Source organism: Rhyacophila brunnea, unplaced genomic scaffold (genome assembly GCF_057557595.1).
Source record: "Rhyacophila brunnea isolate RB1 unplaced genomic scaffold, BYU_Rbru_1.0 scaffold_18, whole genome shotgun sequence".
Classification (NCBI taxonomy): domain Eukaryota; kingdom Metazoa; phylum Arthropoda; class Insecta; order Trichoptera; family Rhyacophilidae; genus Rhyacophila; species Rhyacophila brunnea.
In genome coordinates, this window is record NW_028232837.1 from 15,547,041 (window position 1) to 15,559,671 (window position 12,631).

Genomic DNA, 12,631 nt, shown 5'->3' on the forward strand with positions numbered 1-12,631 from the left:
GACTTTCGGGTTAAAAATTCCTAGTGTACCATTCTGTCACTTTTTGCGGTGTAATATAGTGTCACGTTGTGGATACCTACCTATACCTAAATTCAAAGTAGGTAAATGCTGAACAAGAGAAGAAGATGCAAGATTGGTTGTGTCTTTCACACCAACCCCCACCCTGCGGCAGGACGAGACCCTACTTTGTACTTTGGCGGCAATGGGGGTGGACCTCTATCGATTTCTTTCACTTTTACCCTGGCGTTTGATCTTAAAGGAGCTCTGCAGTCTGCACTTAACTTACTTTTGTTCACGGCCGGTACGGACGCCGGTCACATTAAATCTCAGTATTGCTTTAGCTTCATTTGAACTTTCATTAACATTAATTTGTAAAATCAGTGTCTTCAAATGAACCAGCAGATGAGTACCCCTATTTTTGTATTGTAATGTTATTGTAAAACTGTATATGTTCGCATAGCAAAGATCACGAGTCTCCATAATTTCATGTCTCTATATTCTTACTTGGTTAAATAAATTCAATGTTTTCTAGCTTATAATAAACAATTGTTACCTCTAAATTACAGTGTTTTCTTCAATATACCATCATGTACACATATAGGAAGTACTTGGCGCCCTAATCATTAATCAATTTTATCATACACTTACAAGTCTTATTTATACACATTTTTCTTAGTCTATGCTTAAATCCCTTTTTTTATTATATATTCCATAGATACAAGTTCACTTATAGTCACATCCATTTGTCAGCGCGATCACATGCCCTGAACTATTTAATCATCATATTTTATTCTTTACTTTTCACTTCTTAATCATGCTCTACTCTTAACTTTCAATTTCTCTAATCTCTTTTATTCACACTCTAACAATCCCTCACTTTTATCACTATTACAATAGTTAGAAATAAGTGAATACTTATGAAATCTTCTGTATCTTGGTTGATAAATCCCTTTTCGATCAATACATCCATTACACTATGATTTTTTTCCCACGTAGGTATTTTGGTTAAATTCACCCATTTAAATATTTCTAATTGACATCGTGGGTTGCTCTCTTTCTGAAAACAGGACATTTCGGCATCCAGAAACTGTGCTTGGGTACAACGGTATAGGTTACATGAAAACGGGACGGCCCTGTTCAAAACGGGACGTATGGTCACGTTATCCATACTCTGACTCAAAAATAAATTGAAAAACAATAATGTGTATTTCCTAGACCCAGGATTCGAACCTGAGAACCACGATGCTATAGGCCGACGTTTAAATATGTTCTTTAGAAATCAAATTATTAAATATTTATAATAAAAATATTCTGATAGATTTGCCTAAACGTATTTCTAGGTTTATCAGTACATATTATATTTTATATTTTTTGGTTGTCCATAAAATAGCTCGGCTTTATGAGAAACTATCCTCTGATACTGTGGTGAAATCGCAGCGGCTGATGTGGCCGTAAATTCGTCTCAACAATCTGAACCCTTGCTCGGGGTTGGCCGAAAGGGTTTTCTGCGGATGGTCATTAGGCCCGAAATCGGAAACATGTGCGCGAAGACTCGCCCCTGATATATTGATGGTGACGAAAGATATATTATATGCGGCCGGCGAATAGAAAAAAGACATTAAACTTTTCCAATATCGTCGGCTTTCGAAATGTCACGGGAAAGTTTTTCGCTTGGCACTGATTGAAAAGTTTATACATCAATATTCGCATCCACCAGAAGATTCATCACATTAACAGATAGACACTCTCGTAACATAATATTGACATCCAAAGTTTACTAGCAACGTGCAATTAAACTTAAATAAATCAAACATACGTGGCAAAGCGACATTGGCATCATAGACCGGAACAAAATTTCTCACAAAAAAGGATTAGTGTACCTTGATAAAGAAAGCCAGCACAGGGTCTAGGATGATTCGGCGCCGGGACAACTGGGTGCCACGCAATCAAATGGAATACGAAAATAAATAGACGTTCGTGAATTATAGGTAGATTCCTAGTTTTAAAATTTATATTAAATATTTAAATTGTTATATTATTATTAATTAATACTTGGTGACAATTTATACATGCATAGGTAAATAATGATTTAATTGTGCATAAGTTCCAACTAGAAGAGAGTAATAAATTAAATAATGACCAAAATAAATTAAAACTACTAAGTAGTAGATAGAAACTTAACTAAACTAAAATTTCTCGTCTACTTTCTGCACAAAATCGTAACGAACGTCTATTTATTCCATTCGACAGTGCGGCGCTTAATTTTCCTGGCGCCCAGTTTTCTCATCCTCCAACATACTAGGGTTGATAAAACCAAATATATGGTTGTATTAAGAGCATGGCCCTCAGATTCTGAAGCGGGCCTCCATGCCAAGATGTTTGGCAGGAACCTCGCCTATCGCTAATGGACAGTGTGATGTTCAACAATAGTGTTCCCTAAATGTATTCCGTGGAACCCCAGGATTCCGCAATATAAAATTAAGGGCATTCCGTGTATTCTTAGCGATTTTTCGTAATTTAGCAGTAGCCAAGTATCACGCGACCCTTCGCCATATTTGATAAAAATCCATTTTTATTAGTCAGGAAACACACTAAAAAACGTTATAAAATAAAATTCTACATGTGTATTATCATTAATATCTACTTACTTACATAAATTATTATATCACATCAAATATCAACACATATTTTTAAATATTAGTCTTCTTTAAGTAAAATAGCGCCGCGGACGACTTTTTTGTATTGCAGCTAAATTGTGGTGTGTTTATCTCACTTAACTGCTCGACTCGCCCTCTCTAAACCCGTTCCCCCAAGCTAGATGTGCCCTCTAGTAATGCCCGGACCTTGTGATACTTTCAGGGTGCTCAAAAGAGCTTTTGAAAGTGTCAAAAATGTCGTGTACCTTGGAGTTCTCCATTAATAGTGAGCAGTGACGTCCCGTGGGGGTAGGCAGATTGAGCGTCGCTTGGGGGCGGCAAATCGAGGAGACTTATTTGGTACTTATATATAGAAATAGCTACCTAAACTTAGTAATAACGAAAATATCTTTCCATTAAAAAATCAGCTTACTGGTTGGAAACAAAGTGTATTAATTAACATAACTACTAACATAAAAGATTTAAGAGGACTGTAATTTTTTTGTCGGGGTTGTGATGTCTAGTTTACTTCCGTTGCCCTTCGACCACGCGTGCAGATTTGCGAATACTAAATTACAGTCTGACGTGTTGGCCGTCAAAACTAAAGATGCAGGGGATGCATTTATATGTTTTGTTAGTAATGTATCCATGTAACACATTTCTTAGATATTAGAGTCATGAAAGGATGATAAAAAATACTGTATAAAAAAATGGGGCGGCATTTTGTCTAGGGACGTCACTGATAGTGAGAGTAGTCTTTAAATCGAAATTAAGAAAGGAACTATTGTGCTAGGCGACAAATATCACTTCGGTCTAATGAAGGTACTAAAAACACTATGTTATGTATGGCTCGGAGACCTTCTACTCTTGTACATGACCAAAAGCATGGAAATCAGTGTTGGCCTTATTTGAGCAGAGCGTGCTGCGTGGTATATTCGAATCCATCAATGACACAGTTGGGGTGGAGACGAAGGTATAATTACAGGCTGTACGCGTTTTACAGTCATCAAACAATTGGGCAGATGGCTAGACTACATACACAGCACACAGGATGAACGACTCACGTATGACAAAGAAAAACTGTCATTCGTGGAAGATCTGGTCGGCCTTGTACAAGATGGAGGAATATTTTCGAATTAGATGTAATGACCTTGGGCGTCCTAAGCCGGAAAGAATCAGCTTTGGACAGACTAAAATAAAAAGAAGAATCGTAGCAAAAGCGAAACCTAACCTAGCCTAACCTAACCTAACGAAGACGAAAGTCATGTCTAACTTCTTTGCACAGCGAATCTTATTGACGGCAAACTACATTTATCACATGTGTTACATGATAATCACGCATCTGAGGTATCTTCAAAATAAATATACCTAGGTATTTACTTTATTATAAAGTTATTAAAAAATATTTACTTATAAAGTAATACTTCATTTTTTTTTAAATGTCAATATGTTTTAATTTACTGTAGCATATTATCGATTCATAATAATAATATCCAAATTATTTGGACTATCGCTCCGCCTGGTAAAAAAATACGAAATTGCATTACGATTCGTGAATTTTAGGAATTTGTGTAATTAAATTCATTCAATTGAAAAAAATAGAAGGTATTATGTAGATATGAGATTTGAAGAGTTTTGTACCAGTGCTCGAAATGGAGAATTCTACGAACCGGAGCGCTGCATAATCTTCAAAGAATATCAAAGAGTGTTCGATTTTTTGGTGCAATTGTTGCAAAGAAATAAAAACAATCTTTGAACTATTGACATTCACAGCATTATAATCAAGTTATGAGTATGAATACTTAATTTTTTTCCACGTGGTAATTTTGATAATTGTATCTATTTACATCATTTATTTTCCGCCCCTTAATAAAATGGCACTATTGAACAGTGCCATTATCTGCATACTTTTTTATCATACGTATGGCATCACAAGTCCTGAAATTTTGTTATACCATATTAATTTAAATATCTAACTTAACCGTTTTATGGGTAAAGAAATTACAAGACTATAGATAAATTCTTTTTTTATCGACCATGTCCAATCCTAATAAGATCATATGGGCCTCCACAGAGTAGAAGTTTGTATTAACAGATTTTTTTTGTTTTTACGAGAAATGGATCTCAACCACTTGCTTAACCTATTAGGTACATACTCTGATACACAATATGTGTACTTGCCAGACCCAGGATTCGAGCCTGGGACCAACGACACTATAGGCCGACACTTAAGCCGCGCGACCATCGTGGGTGTTGTATATTTAAGATTTTGTAAATATGATATAAAAGATATTAAGTAAATTCTCTCCTAAAAAATACACTTACTAAAAGTATCATATATTTAAAATTAATAATCATTATAAATAAATACATTTGTAACCAGTGTAACATGCAAGAAAGCTTCTCTTTGGCAATATTGTCAATTGTTATTGTAATTGAACATGTGCTAAGCGAAATAATTTGTTCCCGAATTTCAAGGTATGATAAATTTTAATACGCTGGAACGTCATTCATACAGTATATTTTTATATTGGATTAATCTTGAACAACAAACAAATTAATTCACAACTCAACATTACCTGTTGTATTAACTGTTGTACTGTATTTTGTAAATAATACACATATTTTAAAATCTTGGCTTTATTGAATTTATACAATGCAATGAAACCGAGATTTTGAGCCGAGTTATAGACTAATTGTTTTCAATAAAAAATGAACAATACTGTCCAGATTGACCACATGGAGGTGTAAGCACATTCCTTACCAGGAAAGGAATACTGTAGGATAAGGGCGTTAGTGGAGAAAGGAGGGATCCAAGCAACACATTATTAATTATTACAATTACATATTATTATGTGTGTGCATTCATAATTATTATACATATTTATATATAGATAGATAGTATGTATACATTTATATATTTACTACAAGGTTTACGTATTGACACGTTGATAAACAATCATTAAGAAAAATAAGAAATGCATATCCGCATTGGTTTGTTTAATTTTTACAATAATTTCCACAGGAGGTCGTACGTTTTGTCATCTTTCAATTCTCTTTTTCGACTTGCCGTGTCATCCGCTGAATGCCGACCTTTAGCTAACCATGACCGAACATATTTTTCAGGATTAAATTGCCTTAATGGCGGACCTACACTATTTATAAATAAGAACGCAGCACACGTTTTAATATTAAGACATGATCTTAATGGTGTCATTATCTCATTTAAAGCGCTAAAATTTCTTTCGCATTCAGCTGTTGATATTGGGATCGTCGCTATAGCTTTAAGGAGAGGTTTCAAATCTTCTGGAGTTTTATTAGAATCATCACATATTTTAAAAAAACCTAAAACCGCGTTTAATATCTAATTCATTTAAATGAAATTGATGGCATAATCTGATAATGTTATCCTCTCCATATCGTATGTCCACGCCGTCATCATCTGATTTGCGATAATTATTACGATCCAGTACTTGTATACTCTCTAATAAATTGTCATATAGATTAATGTTTTCTTGGTGAATGTTTGCGTTTCGACTGACATGCGATGGACTTGTTGTAATCATTCGATTTCTTAAGTTATTGGCTAGACTTCTATATAATTGAGAAACATTAATGGCTCCTTACCTTCCTGAATAATTACTCCTTTGTATATCTTTTCATCTATGGCTCTAAGAGCGTCTAATAATTTTGGACCGGGATCATTCGCCATCGAATCAAGCACACGAATGGTGGTTTTAATCGCTTTATCAGCATCAACTAGTGTAATATTACGCCTTTGAAGATAATTCGATAAGAAACCTAATTCATCTAGTGCATCTGACATTGTATTTAAATTTCTAACAAATTCCACACTTGTTAACATTTTTCTAAGGCCACTGTATTTGCATCATTCTGATTCATCCCTGGTATTATCTTCGGATGCTTTATTAAAATGATCGTATAGTGCCGAGTAACTATTAATAACGGCATTTTATGTACGCATACTTGAAACCACCCACCGCAATGATAAAACTCTTCCAATTTTTAATAACTGGGTTTCTAGTGAATTGGCCGCTTGTCTCTTGGGAATATTTTTCAATAGTTTCGGTTGGAACTTTTCGATCATCTAATTTTTTTTATGTGTAATGTTATTGCCTGCTGGGATTTTTAATCAACTTTTAAGAGAACCCATTTTCTTTAAAATGTAACTTACATATATATAAAACAGTTAACATTTTAAATTAAAACACAAAACTTACCAGAATGTAGCGACGTCAGCATAAAAATAATTATTATAAACTTATAAACAATCAAATAAAATTAATTTTAGTTAAATTGAAGTAGGTATGCAAGTATACAAAAAACTTACAAAAAAAGGTATAACATGACATATGGTATATAACTTAATAGATAATCACACGACACAACATTTAAATATAGGTATTACCTATAACCGCAATGAATAATTTAAATTATAAAATAAAATTAATGTTTCTGTCTAGAAATTTATTAATTGGTGAATTATTAAAAGAGGTATGAACTCGCCAAAGGGAAAAACAAGACTTTATTAACAATTACATATTTAATTTGAAATATTTCAATCCCTTAAAAACATGTAGGTTATTTAGGGAAAACTTTTTACTATTTACTACAAAGGCTTTTGTCAGGGCACACATTTTGTTGGTAATAAAATAATTTAGCGAACTCATCTGCGAAGGTCTAACTACCTAGTTAGGTTTTTTCATGTATGCAATATTTATTTAGTTAACACTTTACAGCTTTAGTGTCTTTAGACAATGCATTTCGCCCGGTCGCCCGGAAGAATACGTAGAAGGTGAACACAAAATTTATGACATGCATTTGTTTTTTTAACACACACGCTCTTAATATTTCGATGCGTACCAAATTCTTTTTAAAAATGCAATGTTTTTTCTGTGACTATAAATGGAAACAATTGAGAGAAATTAACAATTCTCTCCAGTACATATATATGCTCGTGTTTTAAAACAATCTTTTTTGAAGTCCAGTTTCATATTGTCTTGAAAAAATAATATTTTGTTGTTTACCCACCGTTTAAAACAATTTCGGACATTCTTAAGTACGTAATATGTACGGGTCATAGAAAATTCAGTGGTTCTAAACCAGTAAAATTATTTTTTAATAAAAAAAAATATTTATGTTTTTTATTTACCTATCAATTTCGTCAATTTTAAATCTGACCCGGAACGTAATAATATTAAGTATGACGCTTGAGGATTTTACTAGACGACTCGCTGTCCGTCGGATATTTTACGAACCGGTACGCCATTTTCGAATTTTTAACGAACAGGAACGCCATACTCGGAAATCCCACGAACAGGAACGGCGCTCCGGGGCGTTCCGCTCCATTCCGAGCGCTGTTTTGTACTATAAAACGATATTAGATATTCATTATTTAATTATAATAAGTAAGTATGTACATATTATTTACAAAGCATATTTTTTTACTGACATCTAGCCATGGGCATACAAAGATGTTTATTAATCATATATACTGACACCTATGAACCATTTCAGAAAATTATTTAACTTTTTGATAATACGTTTTTGGGAAAATGGTGAATATATTAGTTAAACAGAAATTTACTTTTTACTTAATAATGCTATTCAAAGATGGCAGTCTAATTTTCATTTACAATTTTCTTCAATGTAAAATTGTTCTTTTTTTGCTTGCGGAAAATAGCCAAAGAAAAGACATTGATCTTCATAACATAATTATTATTAACTTAAAAATAATATACAAAAATAGGTATTAATAATATAAAACAATGTGATTATCATATTCGCAGACAGTAAAAATGAAAGAATTCAGTATGAGTATGTATTGCGAGTGTAGCAATTTTTAATTAGGTATATATTTTTTTAAATTACAACTTTATTAGCTTTTTAAATAGGAGAATAATTAATGGTATTTTACCATTTTAGATTAGCTATAATATTACAATCCAAAACATCTAAAGTAAACAATAAAAAAAATTTAATAAAATAATTAAAAATTACAACATAGTGACATTATGTCGATTATGATGTCATTCTGAATATTTTTATCATTGAAATATTTTAAGCCTTTATAAAACTCAGATACTTAGCCGGGATAATTTTTGATTCACAAAGATTAACTAGATCTTTATACTTTTAAAAAGTTAGAGGTAGTATTATTTTGTTGACTTTGACCTCTAGTGTTTATGTTAGGAGCACAATTAATTGTTTTTGCCTCAATGTCACTGTAATAAATTATATCTGGGCTATTAGGTAGCGTAAACCCTCCGTAGACCTCCTACCTCCGACCTTCTCGCTCGCCGTAAAATGCCGCACAAATTTTCCCCCGTAGATACCAAATCGCAATGGCCGACCGGTCCAACTGAGGGTCGAACCGACTTGAGAAGCTCTTCCCTTTCAAGCGACATATGGGGACATTCCCAGAGGATGTGATCGGCATCCTGCGATTCGGCACATAAGGAAGTCGGAGATTCTATTAGGCCAAGCTGACAGAGCTTCGATTCAAAACCACCGTGTCCGGTTAAGATCTGCAAACTATGAAACAGAATTCTCGAGAATTTCAAGAATTTTATGATAGAATTCCACATAATTCTTCATCAGCTGATGTCCCGGAGAATGACAAGGAATAATTCTCATTGCGTTGATTTTTTTCTAGAGCAATAATAAATTTCAAACAATGTTGTACTTTGTAAATTAAAAAAAAATATAATTCCTTTTCATATGTAGACTTACTGAAATATTTTGTGTATTTATAATAAAATAATTATTAATAATATAATTTATACCTATATGGACTTCCGTGTATTATCTATAGGTGAAGTATTGCTTAGTGGTACTTCTACATTATCTGTTAGAACATAAAACACGGAAGTCCATTAATTTATCAATTCTAAATGATTTGGTCTTTCTATTCATACTATGGTCAAAAATAAATTTAATTATGAATGATACCGTATACAGACCCTAATTATTATAGTTATTAAAAAAGTTATGGAGTTTCAAACATTTAACCTACACAAAAATCACTCTCCTGAAGAAAAGTCCAAATGTGACTTCCGTGCTTTATCCTCAAATGCAGGGGTTCCCAACCTTTTTGTACTCTAGAGCACATTCTAAAATATTGGTAGGGTGGCGGGCACCACCCATTTTTAATCGACAAACTCCTTCCATAACTTCTCATTTTCCCATAATTTATTTCCTTATATTCATAATTTATTAATAAATATTAAATAAAAATGTTTCAAAATAATAAAACTATTATTCAAATTGCATACACCTACCATATACCTTAAACAAAATCTGCAATACATGCGGCCATTTCCATTACATTTATTTGGCAAGTAAAAGGATTGATACAATTACATCAATTACATATTCCACTTTCAACTTTTTTTCCAATAAATTCAAATAAATCAAAGTTGGTAAAATTATAAACAGATAATTTCCTTTTATAATAAAGCATACCAATCTCTGCATGTGGTGCATTTGAAATTTGTTGTCAAAAGTAGACGTACCTATTCATTGTAATGGGGTTAGAAATTGCATCTGCTTTATCTTTATTTTTTAATTGGCGAGCGATTTCTTTATTTCCGAAGATAACTATTAAATAAACTTGACAGTTAATCAGTGGGACTGGTTTCATTTTTGTATAAGTAGGCAAATATCACACTGATCTTTTTTAGGTATGTGGAAGCAACGTTCACTTCATTATTGACAATATCGCAGTATTGCCTTAACGTCTTAGATACATCAGTGCAATTATTTACTTCACACCACCATAAGACTAAAGCAGAGACTTCCATCCATATACAATTTTTTTTTGATTCGTTTCTTGTATAATGGGACTCAACAGGTGCAAAAGATTTAACATGTGAATGAAGTATTTTGTTTGGTCATTTTTTGTGACTCGAATGTGATCCTCTGTTATCTTTTATTAGGGAGCTCGATGTTTCACAATGTTTTTCAAGTGCCGTTTGAATAAACTGATTGCTGATGGACAAAGTATTTTTGAACATTAACTTACAGACATTGATATCAGAAGAATGATCATTAATCGAGTGTAATACTGGGAAATAATATTTTACGGCAAACTCTCGACGAGATTCTCCGGTAGTTAAAGTTAAACGTTTCTTAGTAGTACGTTTACTATATTTTTTTATAAAATCCCATTGAAGGGAATGGTTTCCGAGATTCCAAAATTTTTCATGGATTTCTTTTCGCATTTCTTCTGAAAATTTTTTGAAACATTTGAGACGACAATTAGTTTTACAGTGAGGTCTCATTATTTTGGCTTTTTTCTGTTTTCCACCTCGAGACACATATGCCTTCCCAAGATTAAGTAATGTCTTCCTTTTCATATCGATCCAATCGCTTCTTCTTTGTTTTCTGATTTTCCCAGGATGATTATTTTGTATACAGTTACGTTTCAACCTTACTGAGATTGGAGTAGCAGAATCTTCACTTTGGTTGGCTGTACAAACAGGACCGCTTGTAAATGAATCGTATGGGGAGGGGATGGGTGTTATTGATGCTGTTGCTGTTGCTCTTGTTGTGTTATTAACTGGAGAAGTTTCTCGAATGACGTCATGGAGTGGGTCGTGTAAGATGAAACACACCATTTTCTCTTCTGTGAAGTCTGCCCCAAATTGCAATGATGACTCTGTGAAGAACAATATGATAATGTAGGTATATGATGTATGACATGTAGGTACCTACATATATTTTTCTACTGTGGTAAGTGTTAAATAATCAAATGTTGGTAAATAACAATCACATTTAACTCTTTTAGGCATGAAGCCCACCAAGACGGACAAGCAGGCGAAGTCGGCGTAAGAAGCGTATATTCATAACCATAATCACACGCTTCTTGCCGCGCATTACCCTTCACCTATGTAATAAGGGGCCCAAGAAGCACAAAATAATTATTATTACAGCGCCTCTCATAACAAAGCAATAAAAATATTATATTATGTCTCGGGGTTTGTAATTAAATATCGGACACGCAATAACTAAACAAAGCGTAGATTGTTCTTAATAATGGCTTCTCGCTTCGAGCAGCGTGATTTTGCTTGCTGTGTTCAATGAATGGACTCCGTTGTATTTTCGTTAAATCGTATCGCTGAGAAGCGAAAAACGGTGACTCATGCGGCAGGCGGGGCACAAGGCATCGTCAAATCCAGTGTGCGCTGGCGTATTTGATTACGTTGTATTTTCGATGATTTACGCGCCACTTGTAGAAATTTTGCGCGAGCGCCGCACTCGCTGTGTCAATGGGCTTTATGCCTTCTCTTTCTTAAGGCCTCAAAAAGCTTTAATTCCTTTTTTTAATAATTTTTCTCAAAAAAAAAGAATTATGGTCACCAAATCCAGTTTAGATTATGTAAAAGCTAGTAAGTGGTATAAGCATGTATATTCTAAAGGTATAACGTAATAACAAACTATGAACGAAAGTAAGACACCACAATAATTAATACTTGTCTCATGTATTATGGATAATGTCCTTGTATACTTCGCACTCGGTTATTACGATCACGGATATAGCGATATCTCGGATGTACCGAGGACACATTCGTTGGCATTTTTGTTTATGATTTTCTCCATACATTTATTCACTTTTATAACGAGCTACTTATCGGTTATACCGAGCTAAAATATCGTCAAAAATTTTCTTAAAACTGTGTCGATCGTTTAAAAACATTTCGACCCTAAGCAATAAAATCCGAACGGACAGGATGCAGCCGGAATCGGATTACGTTTATGACACTAGTTAAGTGTATAAGTACATACCTAATTGGTGTTTTCGCCGACAATATTGAAAAAGTATATACGCATATGGTTGAAATTGCATGTAAAACATCTAAGGTTTGTCAAGTCACTAGGTATCTACAACAATAAACAACTTCTTTTGTAGTTTATGAATGCCATGCTTGTATCGGGGAAAAATTCTAATTGTGTATTTTTGTTTGAGTTGTGAC